An 18359-nucleotide genomic window follows, 5' to 3' on the forward strand; every position below is an offset into this window, starting at 1 on the left:
TGGTTAAGAAGAACAATTTTTCTCCCTCCTCCTTTACCAACCTTTTATGTACTTGAAAACTGTTATCTTGTCCCCTCTCAGTCTTCTCTTTTCCAGGCTAAAGAAACCCAGTTTTTTCAATCTTCTCTCATAGGTCATGTTTCCTAGACTTTTAATCATTTTTGTTGCTCTTCTCTGGACTTTCTCCAATTTGTCCACATCTTTCCTGAAATGTGGCACCCACAACACCGCAGCTGAGGCCTAATCAGCATGGGGTAGGGTGGAAGAATAACTTCTCGTGTCTTACTTACAACACTCCTGCCAATACATCTCCAGCTGAGGCATAATCAGCGGGGAGTAGAGCAGAATTACTTGCAAGGCCTCAAGTTCTCCTTCTCAGTCTATTAAACAATTACATTTGTAAGACTTTCTGGAAGCACTAGCTGCTTCAAAGAAGATGGAAAACATGTGTGAGTTTATTAAGAAGTCCACGTAGAGTATCTAGTATGTGCAAATACTTAAATACATCACCTGGACATATAGTTATCCCTCTTGCATGAAAACATAACTGTTTACACTGGAATTGGCAATAATGTCAGGCCAAACTAAACGTGATGTATGCTGATATCAAAGAATTGCAGTCAAGTTTGCAATAGGTATTAGCCTCAAGCTTCTTGAACAATCCCCAAGCCACTAATATTTCACCTCCCTGCATGGTGCTGAACACCATTCACTCCTATTAGCTTCAGTGAGAGTTAAGAGTGCACATCACCTCACAGGACTGGCTTGAAAGTGAATGCACAGGAAAGAACACAAGTGACACATAGGACAACATTTTTAATGGGTGTAGGCTGAGCATTGGGCACCTTTTTATGCACATGCGTCTGTCAACTATACAGAACATAGACACGTCATTACCATTCATGTATGTAAAAGCAGATGCGTGAACACAAACACTGGTATTTTTTTCAAAACAGACCCCAGTCTCTGCTTTTTAAAATCTTACCCCATATCTTCTTGATGTTCACAGCATATCGAGTGAGTAATAAATTGCCAATACTACGTATCTTACATTGCACACGTTGTTAATATGAGAATAAATTCCTCCGTGTATACACCAGTGTCTTCTGTTTTCCTGTTGCAAGTACTTTCTTTGATTGATGTACTTGGAAGCAATCCTTATCCTCATTCATTTTAATTGAGAGTAATGAATTTAGAGCTTTTACGCTCACAGACTGGCTCAGTTCCATTTCTAACTTTCCTTACCTTTGTTAAAAGCCTAATGTGCCTCAGAGCTGAATTAGAAGAGATGCAGGACTTTGTGCAGCATTCCCAAAGAGGACAATATCCCACTAGGACTAGCTGTCTGTTTTCTAGTTGGTTTGGTGTTTCTAAACAGCCAAGATTGTCATGGGCAGATTCTTCCCATGCATTTCACAATCACTAAGAATTCACTTCCCAGGGGATAAGCTTCTTCCTCCTGACCCTCACACTCTGAGGTATAGAGCAGTCTCCACTGCTGAGTTTCATGTTATCTTGAATTTAAGCATTTTTGTATTGATATCTTTTGGCGAGTTCATAGGAACTTTTTGGCTATTTTGAGGTGCTCCGCAGCATAAAATAATCTTGTCTTTTTATGATGATGCTCTCATAAGCAGTTTAGTGATGTCCCTTTGCATGAATGGTGAAGCACTGCTGGACCACAGCACCTGCGCAGATACTGGAACTGAGGAAATGATTGAGGTCACCTAAAATTTATTTTATTTCCACATTTCAATATATGCACCATAATCTCTTGCTCCCAATAGACTTATATCCTATGGATGAACCATTTATGTATTTTTCACATTCCTTTCCCCGCCATCACTTTTGTAGAAAGCGTTCTAAAAGTGGATGCTAAAAATGAGGTGTTTGCATTTACCTCCAGTTCATGAATATATGCAAATTTCTTTTCTAACATGTTGGTGTTTTACTCTGCACACATTATGAATACATCCCAATTACCCTTTGGTGTGTCTATATAATGTATTGTGACACACACGTTATGATAGAGGGTACTAACAACCACTGGAATATATTTTTCAATATTTTTATTCAAACATCTAATTTTTTTCTGAATATTCTGGCAGCATGGCACAAAGGGGGTTAAAATAAGCAATTTTGTAGGTAAGCAATTGGTTTTAGTGGCAAAAGAGAACAGCTATACCTCAATGGTAATGTTTCTGTACACTAGAGATTACCAGATTTAGCTTGTGTGGAGAACATGGGAGATTGTTGTATTATTTCTTTTGCCTCCATTTATCTGCTCGATTTTGTACGGATACCTAGGTGGACTCAGAGGCTTAACTCAGACCTGTGGTCTGGCCATTTGCAGGAGGTCTAGACAATGACTTTGGATAAGCCCAGTCACCCTATTTCAAAGATAATATGCATGTATTCCCAGGCATGTGTATTATCTTTGGGAAGGCATAAACTGCTTCTGCCCAGGCCATGGCAAACAACAGGACTTGAAGTTGGGAAGCTTGGGAGGATATCAGGAACAAAGACCTTAGAAAGGGATAAAAGGTGGGCCTTTGGCACACAGCAGGGAGAAGGACTCTGGGAGAGGTTAACTAGAAGCCTGAAGTAGGAACTACAGGTGTGCATGCTCTCACTTCCAACCCAAGGCTGGAAGTGGCCTGGGCTAAGCACAGCTTACTTAACTACTCAATGAGAAGCTAAGAAAGTTAAGTAAGATTAATGCGTGTAGGTCTTCTTTTGTTTTAACCCATTGCTCTTCCTATTGATTTCTTGTTGACAAATAATACTTTGTTTTGAAAAGACTGAGTTTTGTTGTTGCACCCTTTTCCTTGTTACAAAGCTCTCAAGAGAGAACACTGCTGAAGGAAACCAAGCCAAACTGGCCCCATTAAAGGAGGCATTGTGAGAAAGGGGTATTGAAACCTAGGGCCCAATCTAAGAGTAGCAGTCATGGGACTCCCCCTTGAGAGAAGTAGAGGCCAAGAACCTAGTTCTAGGAAGAGTGCCCTAATGAGAGACCTCAGCGGGGTACAGGGCAGAGCATGCTCTGTGAGCCACGATCACTTGTCTTTTCCCATTGAATCAGACCCTCAGCTAGTGTAAATTGGCATCAGTCTATCAAGTGATGCCAGTTAGCACTAGCTGAGGACCTGATTCTTTGTGTCTGACTTTTGCAAAGGCAAGCAAACAGATAGACACTCCACATTAGAATGTGGTTTTATTGTAAAGTGTGACTGAAAATGGTAAGGTGGTAGCAGGGTCACGGTCTCAGTGACTCTGCTTGGAAATGAAATCGGAGTTTTCCCACCTAACTGCCAGTACTTACAACTTGGGGCCTGGTTCCTGCAAGGAACATCTTCTCCCTATGGCCTTCTGATTCAGGAGCCAAGTACCACAGATGACGTGCTCAAAGAGCACAAATGGACCGCAGAGCTAGTGCTGCTGCCTATACTATCTTCTCCAGAGGGGTCTGCTGGGTACAGAGGAGAGTGGATGCAGTGCCCATGCTCTGCCTGATTTCAGGCACTTGGGAAGCATAGTTATTACTTCAACAACAATGCTTTCTGTTGGGTTCATGCACCTTTGCACCTCCTTGACTGAGGTTGTCATAAACAGATAGTTAAGGGTTAACGTCTCTTTTACCTGTAAATGGTTAACATGCTCAGTGAAGCTGGCTGGCACCTGACCAGAGGACTAATTGGGAGACAAGATACTTTCAAATCTTGGTGGAGGGAAGTCTTTGTTTTGTGCTGTTTGTTCTGTTCTTTGTTCTCTCTTGGGATTAAGAGAAGCCAGACATGCAAGATTTCTCCAATCTTACTGAAACAGTCTCTCAGGTTCAAGATAGTAAGTAATAGATAGAAAGTGGATTAGATTTATGTTTGTTTTCTTTATTTGCAAATGTGTATTTTGCTGGAAGGATATTTCACCTCTGTTTGCTGTAACTTATACTCAGGCTGGGAGGGGGAGTCCCTCTGGTCTAGGTAAAGCTGAGACCCTGTAAACATTTTTCCATCTTGATTTTACAGAGATCATTTTTACTTTTTTTCTTTCTTTAATTAAAAGCTTTTCTTTAAGAACCTGATTGCTTTTGTCCTTGTGTAAGACCCAAGGGGACTTGATTTGAACTCACCAGGGATTGGTGGGGGAAAGGAGGAGGTGGGGGGAAGGTGAATTTCCTCTCTGTTTTAAGATTTAAGGAGTTTGAATCACAGTTTCTCTCCAGGTAACCCAGGGAGGGGAAAATCTGAGAGGGAAAAGAAAAGGGGAAGGGGAATGGTTTATTTCCCCTTGTTTTAAGACCCAGGGGGTTTGGGTCTTGGTCTCCCCAGGGAAGATTTTGGGGGGACAAGGAGTGTACCAAACACTATATTTTGGTTGGTGGCAGCAGTACAAGATCTAAGCTAGAAATTAAGCTTAGAAGGGACATGCAGGTCCCCACTTTCTGGACGCTAACGTTCAATGTGGGAAAGAGTCCCTGACAGAGGTGCTGTGATTATATACCACAATCAAATCTTCATTATGATATGAGAGAAAAGAATCAAACTATTCTCCTAGAGCTTTGTTAGTGCTGGAGTGCTAACATTAAATAACAACATATTTTGTCAGCAGAGAGATCAGATATGACTGAATGCATACAAGAAGCAGATTCATTGAATCAGAAGGTACTGTCTTTACAGAATCACTTTTTCTGACCACAGTGGCATGTAAATGCTGGTGTTGAGGTCCACCAGCTAAGATAAGGCTGAATTGTTTATTTAGTCACTGAAACAGCGTTGTCAAACCATTTGTCTTTATCCTACAATAATAACATGCACACTTCTTCCTGAGCCTTCATTAAATACTCCTACTATTATTATTACTAAATTCACATGTGGTTTTATCATATATGGGGACATTCAAAGAAAAAGAAGGTTGCTGGCAGTAGCTATTGTGCATTGCTTTTTTATGTAGTACTTATCTTCTTAAATTCCTAAATTGTACAATATTTCTGAGGCAGAGCTGAGCTTGTTTCCATCCTGCAACACGTTCAGTGCACTGCTGTTGTCCATAGTTAACTTCACAGTTAACAGTGGGATTGATTGTCATCTTTGCCTCTGTGGGAGAAGAGAATAATATTTTGTGTCTGAGACACAATGCCTCCCATGGTTGCTCCTAGGTTTGTGCAGTTTAAGCACCCCAAGCTTCTGGCTGTGCCTAAAGGTACAATCTATCCCCATATGACTAGGAAAAAACATAGCTGAGTAAAGTGCAATGAAAGTTCCTGGAAATTAAACACCTTTAAATATCTCTTTCAAAGAAGAACTTTCATAAAAAATACAGCTTTCTTTTCTTCATCATCTGTATTCTACCCGAGGTGAAAGCTTTCTTTTGGCTTTTGAAGGTCATTTTAGCTTTTGAGAGGAAACTGTCTACTACAGTATTTGACCTCTGTAAACTGGAGTTGATCAACTTTCCAGATACACTCTTCTTTGTTTTTGTTTACATTGTCCAGCCTTATTGGTGTCTGTACATAATGGCCATTCTGTTGGTTCAGGTTCTGGAAATGCCCATGTGCAGTGTTACATGCAGTGTACAAATACATTCTTCAAAGAGAATGCCAAAACAGGTTACATCTGATTTTTAGCAGTACCTAATTATGGATACATAATTAATGAATCTGACATTCATCCTTAACACAAAAGACTCTCCTCCCTAGTAAAAGAACTACAGACAGTAGATGTACTAGCTAGAGCATTAGACTTTCCTGGAAAATGAAAATATAGTTGGGGGCAGGGAAACTCAAGAAAAGGTCATGAAACTTTGCTTGGCAGGTAAAATCCCCCCTCCCCAAGTTATTATTGCAATCCTTTCAAAACACAAAATCATTACACCTAGTATTATAGAAATAAATAACTTGCATATAGGTACTAAAAGGTGCATGGTAAGTCTCTTCTAGAAATGCAGAGAGAATCTTCATCAGCTTAAGACTCTTGCTTCTTTGCAAGTGTCCACCTACTATGCTTCCAAGATAGCTACTGGAGAAAAAAACAACAACAAAAAAACAGTTTCTGTTTTCAGTTTACTTTGTGCATTTGACAGAACTTTATATAAAGTTATACTTTTTTATTTGGATAATTATTAAGTTATCTTCTCCTAGTATTTGTGCTGGTCTTTCACATAGCAATGGTAAGATATAATCAGTAGGGAAACTTGTGATAAATTTCATGTGGATGATGTCTCTCTATTTCCTTGGTAAGAAAGGTAAGATTTTGCACCCCTTACTCAGAATGAACCTGATTCAAAGTCTAATGAACTTAATAGGTGTCTCCCCATTGACTTCAAGCTTTGGCTTTGGATCAGGTCCATTGATTATTAGTATTTTGCTATTAATGCACATTTCTGCTCATTGTGAGAAAGGTTTCAATATTGGGCCCCAAATTATATTGTTGTAAAATGTGTGCTATAATGCCTAAAAGATCAATTCAAATAAAGATGTGCTAAGTATGGCAATTACACTAATCTGTTGTTGGGGGCTGCCAGTGACTACTGTAATCAAGAGATTTGCCCAAATTGTCATTAGTTTCACTTGCTTTCAGACACAAGAATTCTAAATTCTCTGGCTTTATAGGAAGACTTTGCTGTTGGAGGATGCTACTTTAGAGGACTTATTAGAACAGGATAACTCACATTTACAGTAATAACGTAATACCTTTTCCCTCACGCATTCTTTTACCGTAAAGCTACTGTTACTAATGTATTGTGGGGTTTTGCTTATTTTTTTAAAAAAATCTTCTTTGCTATATTTCACTTGGCTGCCCTTGTCCAAGAAAGTTACTGAAAAGGGAAACATTCTGTCTGAAATCTCACCTGAAGAAGGGTTAAATAATCTGGCCTTTAACAAGAAAACAGGAGCAAAAATACTGTAGGTTTACACCACAGATGTGTTAATGTTGCTCCTGGGACCTTAAGTTTTATATTTTCTGTGATATTTTTAATTGTAAGTTTGCCAGACTAATGCTGAATTAACTTAACATTGCCATTTCCTTTTTATTTTATTAAGAAGTTAGAAAGAGGTTGCCTGTGTTTAATAATGTTAGTGCTTTAATCATCCTAGATGAACTTTGAATTCAAAACTTCACTGATGTGAATGAGGATGGGGAGAGGTGACTTCTGGTTTCTGCCACAGCTGTTGTTTAGGTAGGGATAGTTTTCCTGAATAAAAAGGCAGCAGCTCATTGGTTTGTGTTGAGATTAATTTATCTTTGCTCTATTCTTTAGTGAAATCATAAAGTTTGCTATAATTCAACAGTAACATTCAGGTGAGGAAAGTAACAAGCAGAATGAGCAGCTGCTGAATTATTTTTATCCTTCTGACATATTGTATGTACTGTAGACATAAAAGTCAAGGTGTGTTATTTTAGCTGCACTATATCAGACCTGCTTAAACTGAATCAGTTTGTAAACTATCTTTATATGGAGAATTAGGAGGAAGTAGGCGTGTATATTCCCATGCATTTAGATGACAAATATCTGCCTTAGTAAGATTTAAAAGCCCTTATATTTTCTAAATCAGTGATGCATAAATGCTGTTGGTAATCAGTAACATGAGACTTGTAATTATTTAGTCCCTTTAAGGCAAACTCTGGTCGCTAAAATTAGGCATCTAAATCCCTGTTTAGGTCCCTTGTATAAAAGTGACATCGAAATCAGTAGGAACTGGGGCTACTCAGCATTCAAACGTAGGCCACACAGAGTGTAGGGAGGTTCTTACTCTCTCTCATCTCTACTCCCTTTATCAGTGTGTCGTCCATAAATGCTCAGTCACAGTCTAGCTCTAAGTAAGCAGAGGATAATGGTACTGTCTAGGCCAACATTTATAACAGCACATAATGGCAGCACTATTTACATAAGTTATCACCCCTGGTAGAATAAAACCAACATTTTGTAAAAGATGGAAAGACTCTGAGCCCAATTCAACATTGCACTGCTGTTTTTTTACTTCAGGCCTTGGCTACACTGGCGCTTTACAGCACTGCAACTTTCTTGCTCAGGGATGTGAAAAAAACACCTCCCTGAGCGCTGCAAGATACAGCGCTGTAAAGCGCCAGTATAAGCAGTGCCGCAGCGGTGGGAGCGCGGCTCTCAATGCTGCAAGCTAATCCCCATGAGGAGATGGCGTACGTGCAGCACTGGGAGAGCTCTCTCCCAGCGCTGGCACTGCGACCACACTCACACTTCAAAGCGCTGCCACGGCAGCGCTCCCGCGGCAGCGCTTTGAAGTTTCAAGTGTAGCCAAGCCCTCAGTTAGGCTGGCATAAAGGGGCCACAGGGCAGGCAAGCTGTCACACTAGCTTCCCATCTCTGTTCCAGGGTTTTTTGGGGGTGGGCTGGAAATGTAGTGAGGGTGGGGAAAGGAGAGGGGGATGGTGCTACAGGTGGCAGAGTGGGCCATGCAATTGCCTGGAAGTCGGGTTTCCAACTTTCTAATTCCAGAAAACTGAGCACCCTTGCCCTAACCACTGCCCTGTCCATGCCATGAGGCCCCATCCTGGATGCCCTGCCCCCTGCCCTGAGGCTCCGCCCCTGCACTGCCTCTTCCCGAGGCTCCAACCCCCCTCACTCCATCCCCACCTCCCTCCATCGCTTGCTCTCCCCCACCCTTACTCTCCTGTTCATTTTCACTGCCAGGCCCAAACAGGCATATTTATTGTTTTGATGGATGTATTATGCTAATTTCAGGTTTTATTTGTTACACTGGTCTACAATTTTTGAGAAGTCGTCTGCTTCAGAGATAAAATGTGCTATTTATTTTGTATTTTGATGTGCTGAATTCAAATATGACAATTAAAACAACTGATTGGCTACTGTTTCTAAGATATTTAAGTTTTTACATTTTATGTCTATCTATATTGTGTAGATAGTAGAGTTTTAGTCATAAATTGTAAACCTAGGTCTTTTCATGTGTTTATGGTGCTTTACATTATAATATTTCACCTGTCCTGTTTATGTAACACTTTAAAAATCAGCAAAAGGGTTATATAAATAAAATTTATTATGAAACAAAAGGCAAAAAACTATTATGTACATAGTTTAGTCCTATTCAGTGTCTACTCGGCGCTTCTTGGCTTGTCTCTTGTATTCCTTAAATGGAGCATCCCTTGTCACTGTCCAGCACTAGTCTGCAAGCATTGATGGGCTCCATTTGCCCTGATAGCCTGCCAGGAGATTCCACTACTGGAGTCTGGAGCCCAACAGCTCTGCCTTACTCTTGTGTAGTTCCAAATCCCTGACAAGGTCATTAAGTTCACCTTGTGTTATGAGGTGTGGTTCAGAGGAGGAGGATGGGAGAAAATGTGGGTCCTGTGACATTGATGGTTCAGGACCAGAAGTTTCATCCTCTTCCTCTTCCTCCTCTGACTCAAGTGAGAATGATTCTGGTGCATCAGGAACCGGCAGTCCTTCTCCGTGGGGTACTGGGCGTATAACTGATGGAATGTTTGGCTAATGCACGGTCCACTTTTTCTTCTCTGATACACCTTTCCCAAATGGAGGCACCATGCAGAAGTAACAATTGCTGGTATGATCTGTTGGCTCTCTCCAAATCATTGGCACTGCAAAAGGCATAGATTTCCTTTTCCTGTTCAACCACTGGTGAAGATTTGTTGCACAAGTGTTGAAGCATATGTGTGGGCCCACCTCTTGTCCTGATCTCCAATTTTGCAGCCAAAAGAAAGGTGAGAGGCTTTCTTGACCATAGTGGTTACACTGCGCTTTTGTGATGCAAAAGTCACTTCGCCACAAACATAGCAGAAGTTATCTGCACTGTTCACACTAGTACGAGGCATCTCTGCCCACTTTGGCTAAACAGAAATGTGTCCCTTTGCAAAATCAAACACTGACAAATAAAAGCAGCAAAGAATCCTGTGGCACCTTATAGACTAACAGACGTTTTGGAGCATGAGCTTTCGTGGGTGAATACCCACTTCCTCAGATGCATGTAGTGGAAATTTCCAGGGGCAGGTATATATATGCTAGCAAGCAAGCTAGAGATAACAAGGTCAGTTCAATCAGGGAGGATGAGGCCCTGTTCTAGCAGTTGAGGTGTGAAAACCAAGAGAGGAGAAACTGGTTCTGTAGTTGGCAAGCCATTCACAGTCTTTGTTCAATCCTGAGCTGATGGTGTCAAATTTGCAGATGAACTGAAGCTCAGCAGTTTCTCTTTGAAGTCTGGTCCTGCTGCAGGATGGCCACCTTAAGGTCTGTTATAGTGTGGCCAGGGAGGTTGAAGTGCTCTCCTACAGGTTTTTGTATATTGTATTTTGTATATTGCCATTCCTAATGTCTGATTTGTGTCCAGTTATCCTTTTCCGTAGAGACTGTCCAGTTTGGCCGATGTACATAGCAGAGGGGCATTGCTGGCATATGATGGCGTATATTACATTGGTGGATGTGCAGGTGAATGAACCAGTGATGGTGTGGCTGATCTGGTTAGGTCCTGTGATGGTGTCGCTGGTGTAGATATGTGGGCAGAGTTGGCATTGAGGTTTGTTGCATGGATTGGTTCCTGAGCTAGAATTATTATGGTGCGGTGTGCAGTTACTGTTGAGAATATGTTTCAGGTTGGCAGGTTGTCTGTGGGCAAGGACTGGCCTGCCACCCAAGGCCTGTGAAAGTGTAGGATCATTGTCCAGGATGGGTTGTAGATCCTTGATGATGCGTTGGAGAGGTTTTAGCTGGGGGCTGTATGTGATGGCCAGTGGAGTCCTGTTGGTTTCTTTCTTGGGTTTGTCTTGCAGTAGGAGGCTTCTGGGTACACGTCTGGCTCTGTTGATCTGTTTCCTTATTTCCTCATGCGGGTATTGTAGTTTTGAGAATGCTTGGTGGAGATTTTGTAGGTGTTGGTCACCACCAACCAACCATCTGAGGAAGTGGGTATTCACCCATGAAAGCTCATGCTCCAAAACGTCTGTTAGTCTATAAGGTGCCACAGGATTCTTTGCTGCTTTTACAGATCCAGACTAACACGGCTACCCCTCTGATACTGACAAATAAGAGAGCACCACACTGTATGATTTCTAGAGCTGATATAGGGCAATTTGTTCAGCAGAGTGATGTAAGCTTCGTTATGATTGCATCATCCATGACTTCTAGGAATAACATGATGCAATTCATATCATGTATGACACAATACCAGCTTCAGATTGCATCATTCATTGTTTTGCCTAAAAAGCAAGTAGTGTCCAAACCCAGTCATAGATTTATTCATAGATCCAGTCAAAGATGTATTTTAGTCATTTCTGGTTTAAATTGAGATCCCTTCCCTTTATAACTCACTTATCCTCCGCCATTCCCAAGTCAAGGGTTGTATATACTGATCCAGTAGCATATCTTGAAAACTAGAGCCAATCAACAATTTTAAGCATCATTTTCGTTCTCAGTGACCCAGAATTAGTAAAGTTGGACTACATTTATTTCAGAAGCATTTTGGCTGTAGAGCAGTGTTATAGGACGCTAGAGCTGGCAGCAAAATTGTCAAAAAGGGCAATTTAAAAAAAAATTAAATTTCACACAGGTTTTCATGATTCTTTCCATCCTCTCTTCCCATTTTTCATAACCAGCTCCATGTTATAATTTTATGTGTGGAATTAGGACCATACATTAACACAGCTACAGTGGGTCCATTAAAGGCCCACCCCTGAAGCCCAAATACAGATCCATAGAGCACAACCACAGAAATGCACACCTGTCCAGATACCTATAAAAATAAATCTGTAGAAACTGATTTCCACACCTACATGCAGATACACGTGTGTATTCATGTGTACACATCTAGCATTTACTAACATATTATTTATTATTGCAATTGTTGTTTAGTGCCTAGAAACCCCAACTAAGATCAGGGCACCCGTGTGGTAGGTGCTGGACATACACATAAAAAGAGAGAGTCTGCAACAAAGAGTTTATAATATAGTTAGACAAAGGTGGGGAGAAATGTATGATACATTGGCTCTTCCGCAATTACTAGCCAACAACATTCACTTTTTAAGAAAGAATACATTTCTTTTATAGTTCCCGTCTCTTTTAAAAACTTGTTATGAAATGAATATGCACACATTTTATGTCATCAAGTTTTTTGTGCACAAGCCAGCAAAAGGAATAAAATTCAAAGAGTTAGGCTGCAAATTTTATTCACACAGGTATACACACATGCAGCAATACATGCACCTCCCTACACAAAGACACACAGTCTCTTACACACATACAATGCATGCATGCACACACTTGCCTACACAGAGACACCCAGCTTTGAAGGGAGGAGGAAGGGTTGGAGGGGAAAAGAGGGTGTTTCTATATTTTTAAAGTGGAAATAAACCAACTAGAACAATTCAAGCTTTCTCTACAGGTCAGAAAGACACAAAAAGGGCACAGACATGATTTTCCTTCCAGCTGCCTACTTGTCAGGTCACACTTAAAGCTGGATTTTAAGGTTTTAATATTTTATTTCTGTTTTCTTCCCTGGGAGTGACATTGATCAGAAATCCATTCCTGGGGTTTCATTTAAGAATCACTACACAGAAACCAATGTGGTCCATTTACTTTTATTTCTAAGCATCATGGTTTTGTTTGATTATGCAGATTTCCAGCTCTTCCTACAAGCTGGAATTTTAGGTTCTGTTTAGTCCTTATGTATCACTCTTTAAAATTGTAGGTGGTTCCTTACTTTCTTTCTGATTCCATATGAGGACTTAGTTAAATGCCTATTTAAGAACTGATGAGTAATTTAAAGGATTTAGGAGAACATTCTGTGCTATTATATGCAAATAGATGCCATGCATGGCTCCCTGTGTCATTAACCTGGCAGTCATTTCATGCATGACTCCCCATCTTATTAAGCTAGCAGTATGGAATATTTGATTTACTAAACTGGTATGAACTACTTAGTGTGCTAATATAAGAATATAACTTTTACATTGCTTTGGAATAACTGTCTTAGAAGCAGATTCTGGAAAACAATAACATTATTTTGACAGCTGTGCACAGTTTCTACAGGTCTATTTTAGGAAGCGTCACAGAACTGGTGGCATTGTACCTGTGTGACTGGAACGAACCATATAATAATTGAAAATGAACCCCCCAGAGTAATTAGGGTCCTTAAGAATTCTGTAGCCATTTGAAGTCCATTTCTGTGTCATAGATATATAAATTTGGTATGTGGTCTTGCTTGTGGGGCTTATGATAACCCACTGGTTTGTGTGATTCTGAATCAGGACTCTTCTGCAACATTTCAAAAACTCTATTTATATCCAACCCCCCTGGCTTTCCAGGCTTTCGTTGTCATAGCAGCTTTGGCCCTGGGATTTACTGGGAAGAAGAAGGAAAGTATATTTGGTAAGTTGGTTCAATGCCAAATGGTGTAGGAATTATATATACAGGATGCTAGAGTCTTTCTTTAGTGTCCATTTCAGCTGGCATCTAATGTCACCCAGATAATTGCAAGCCACTTTGTCATTATATAGCCAGCTGCATGAAACAAAACAAAGAGAAATTTAGCATCAGAAGGAAGGAATGGTAATTTAAAAGGTTTTTAAATGATGTTTTCTCTGTTCTCAATCAGCAATACTTAAAAGCCTTTAATTTCTACCCCCCCACATACGCACATTAGTATGACTTTGTGCTGCTGGCTTGAATGATAATATATCAGCAAAGAGTTGCCCAACAAAATGTTAGATGCAAGAAATGAGGTCAGACATCCAAAACTAGTGTAGAGAGAATAATTCAGCATCCTCTAACTATCTGATTATGGTTGGAAGTATGAATTAACTTTTATAGCATACTTATGCTGAAAGTTTCCTGGTACAGTATGTGTGCTCTAGAATTGGAGTAGGCATCTGAATTGCAAATACAGCATAGTGCCCGACATACAGTACAGACAGATAATAATTTAGTTAGAAGGATGAAGAATTCTGAGGAGTTTTGTACTTATCCTGATTGAGCATGCTGTGCGGTATTGCCAGGGTTAGCCTGAGCTCTGACTAGGATTTGAAACGGGAGCCATGTTGGAAAGTGACTGTGCGCTATGCATGGAGAAAGGGACATACAAAGTGTGCCTATGAGACTGCCTGGGAAGAGAGAATGCATGTGGGTGGAGGGCATTTGCAATGTGTGCCTGAGTGACAGGGTAAAGGGAGTGTGTGGACTTGGGGGTGGTTATGTGCAAGGTGTGCTCCTGAAACAAGGTGAGGAGTGCCTATTAATGCCAGGGCCAGCTCCTGGCCACAGCACGCCAAGCGCGTGCTTGGGGCGGCATGCCGCGGGGGGCGCTCTGCTGGTCACCGGAAGGGTGGTGGAGTTCCCGCAGGCGTGCCTGTGGAGGGTCCGCTGGTCCCGTGGCTCTGGTGGACCATCCGCAGGCACGCCTGTGGGAGGTCCACCGGAGCCGCGGGACCGGCGAGCAGCAGAGCTGAAATGTATTATTCATATAGAAGAGGTAGATGTATATCTTAAGGATACATGAAGCTTTCAGGCAGCCAGGTATGACCTTGAAAGTATCAGTGGGCCTCAAATCTCAAAACCTTAAGCCAGGCTGTAGGAAACAATTAACCTGATGAGCAAATAACATCTGGCCATAGTATTTCCACAATAGATCCTAGGCCTCATTTCCTGTCTGTACCTGGGTATGATGGATAGTTGAGCCTGCAGAAACTCAATGTGCATCAGCAAAATTTTTAAATTCTATTTTACAGCAAAAGAGTCTTTTTTTTTTTTTTTTGCAACCTTTCTGCCTTACAGGTAGTGCTTTGCTCATTTTCATGATTATGTTTTAAAAAAACACACATTCCACTCAATAATAACAAAGAAGAACATTTTGATGGGTTGACAAAAGGCTCTCTGAATCACCCAGGCTTGTGTAGAACTGGCATTGATGGTCTTTTGCACAGCAGAACCTGTGATAATTTTTGTTTTGAAGTGCTGTAATGGCAGGGACCTGCTGACTATGGCAAAATTTTGCAAATTAGCAAGTTAATGAGCAAGGCATGACTCAGTTGTGTTTGTTTTGGGGTTTTTTGCTATAAGCCTCAAGTAATGAACAGCATGCAGTTGCACTCCCCCCAGGAACAGACTATGGGCTGGATTATGACTCACAGTGTAGTACGCGTTTCTCCCTTCAAGCAGATTAGTTTCCTTTCTGTGCCAGCTCAGCTATGCTTGCTGGAGTGTAGGGGGGCAGAGTTATGGTTTTACCTACTCTCCCCTCAACAGCTCAGGATTCAGAGAAGCAGTTCTGTGAAGGCCACTCCACCTCCCTGCCCAGCTTGGAAGAGTAATGGGGCATCTTATGCCCTTTTATTCCCCTGAACAAGTGCATAGGAAAAGTTACAATGTTTCTCACAGCTGGCAAGGCAATGTCCTCATTCATTTATTTTAACAAATAAAATTGTGCAACGTAACAGTTAAATCAATCAACTAATAGCCACTGTTTTGATTTCTCAAAGAAGATATTAAGTGAGGGAGGCAGGATATCTGGGTGTTGAAGATTGCAGCAGGAGGTCAGTCATAATGATGGAACTGGGAGTCAGAGGTAAGATGGAACTAGGACTGCTAGGAAGGAGGTGGTTACAAGTGCTGTGAGGGAAATTTTTAGCTCTGATCAGGCAGAATAAACTTAAAGAGACACAATGAACATTAATTCTAGACATTCTAAAATGAGTTAAAAGTTGTTCCTGCCAGAGTTCATCCCTGCCAATGGTTGTAGTTTTATAATCACACTTTCCTATTTCAAAAATATATTCTCTTCCATTTTGCAATATGAATGGCCCACACAGATATGTCTACTTTGCAGCTGGGAGTATGTCTCCCAGCTCAGTTAGACATACTCTAGCTCTGCTTCAGCTATCACACTAAAAATATCAGTGTGCCCAAACTTGCCTGGGTGGTGGCTCAAGCTAGCCTTCTGAGTACATAGCCATGGGATCCAGACGAGTTTTTACTCAGACCACTAGCCTGTTCTGCCACTCGTACTACCCTAACTACACGGATGCTTTTAGTGTCCTAGCTCAAGCAGAACTGTCACATTTCTGTCTGCCTGTGCTGAAAAGCATGATTCTAACTGCTTTGTGGATGTACCCATAGAGGACCCTGATGAATTATCTACTGTCAACAGTGTAACTGACTAGAGCTGGCCAGAAAAGTTCCAACAAAACAGTTGTGTATTGGAATTTGCCTATTTGTCACAATCGAATGTTCTGTGGAGATAGTTCGATTTTGACAGAGTTCCTCTGGAAACAAGGCAGGGTTCTGAGTCTGACAGAAACTTGTTTGGTTTCCTGCCAGCTTGCCTGCCTGGCTTCTCAGCCACCCACCTGGTGGGCAGCTGTGAACCCCATGGCTTCTAAGATCCATGGCTCTGGGGCAGCCAACCATACAGAGTGCCATACAGATTGCCTTTGAGTCAGGTCTCCCAGGCTGTCATAAACGGATAGTTAAGAGTTAATGGAACAGAAGTGCTTCATATCTCTTCTGCCTGTAAAGGGTTAACAAGATCAGTGAGCCAGGCTGTCACTTGACCAGAGGACCAATCAGGGGACAGGATACTTTCAAATCTTGAGGGAGGGAAGTTTGTGTGTGTGTGTGCTGTTAGCTTTTGGTTGTTGTTCACTCTGGGGGCTCAGAGGGACCAGACGTGCAACCAGGTTTCTCTCCAATCTCTCCAATACAGGCTCTTATAAGTTCAGAATAGTGAGTACTAGGTAGATAAAGCAAGTTAGGCTTATGGTTGTTTTCTTTATTTGCAAATGTGTATTTGGCTGGAAGGAGTTCAAAGGTGTATTTTGCTGAAAGGGTTTTAATTTGTACTTGTATACTTAGGCTGGGAGGGTATTCCCAGTGTCTATAGCTGAAATACCCTGTACATATTCCATCTTAAAGTTACAAAGATAATTTTTACTGTTTCTTCTTTCTTTAATTAAAATCTTTTCTTGTTTGAGAACCTGATTGTTTTTTTTATTCTGGTGAGACCCCAGGGGACTGGGTCTGGATTCACTAGAGACTTGGTGGGGAGAAAGCAGGGAATGTCATTCATATTGCAAAAGGGAAGGGGGAGAGAGAATCTGTGTGTTAGGATTACTTTCTCTCTCAGGAAGAGTCTGGGAGGGAGAGAGAGAATGAGGGGGAAAGGTGAATTTTCCTCTCTGTTTAAAGATTCAAGGAGTTTGAATCACAGTGATCTTCCAGGGTAAACCAGAGAGGGGAAGCCGGGAGAGGCAACGGTGAGGGAAAGGGTTTTCTTTCCTTGTGTTAAGATCCAGAGGGTCTGGGTCTTGGGGTTCCCCGGGCAAGGTTTTGTGGGGACCAGAGTGTACCAGGCACTGGAATTCCTGATTGGTGGCAGCGCTATAGGTTCTAAGCTGGTAATTAAGCTTAGAGAAATTCATGCTGGTACCCCATCTTTTGGACGCTAAGGTTCAGAGTGGGTGTTTATACCATGACACAGGGCTCCCCGGGTCTGTGGCTCAAGGGCAGCCTGCTAGGCAGAGTGCCCCAGATCCAGGGCCCATCCCTTTTCCAGAGAATTTCAAAATCTTTGATTTTGGTTTTGAATTGGAATGAACTCAGAATTTGAAACAGTGAAATTCTCCATGAAATGGAATACCTTTCTCTGCCCAGCTCTAAAACTGACTGTACACAAAGTGCTGTCAAATGGAAAACACAGCAAACTGAAAAATTGAGAAAGCAAATGATACTATGTCCTCCCTTTCATTTACAGTAATCATAGGTATTACCTGTAACAAGAGGGCAGAACATTCTCAGACAGAAGTGTGATTTATTGAAGTTGATAGCGACCCTTCAAAGGACTTTGGAACAAGATGCCAGAAGAGAAAAGACCAATTCATAAGCCGTGTCAATGTCAGAATGTTGTATTGGTTTAACCAGCTGCGTGATTTTAAACAAATTTATGAAACCAATGAAAAAGGCTCTGTGGATGCTCTAATTTAAACCAGGCTTTTATGAGTTTAGTTTAAATTGATTAGATAAGCCACTCTTATACTAAAATAACTATAGGTTTTCAGTGCAGACTATCCATAGTTTTAACAATTGCCAGTTAGTCAACACATAGTTGTCTAACCAGTAGAATGTGACCATAGTGTCAATATCAGCTCACTGCTGTCATGCCCTGGACCCACATTGACTCTGTATCTGGCCATGAGAGGCAATACAGCTATCTGAATACATATCCTGTGATTCATAGTGCCACAACTCACTGCATTGCTGTATGCTTGCATTTGCAGTGTGTTGTGGGACTTGGCTGCCTACTCTGGGGATTGTTGGGGGAAATGGTCTAAGCCTGGGTGTGACATTCCCCAGGGTACAATCTGGAC

The sequence above is a fragment of the Gopherus evgoodei genome, chromosome 9 (assembly GCF_007399415.2).
Source record: "Gopherus evgoodei ecotype Sinaloan lineage chromosome 9, rGopEvg1_v1.p, whole genome shotgun sequence".
Taxonomy (NCBI): Eukaryota; Metazoa; Chordata; order Testudines; family Testudinidae; genus Gopherus; species Gopherus evgoodei.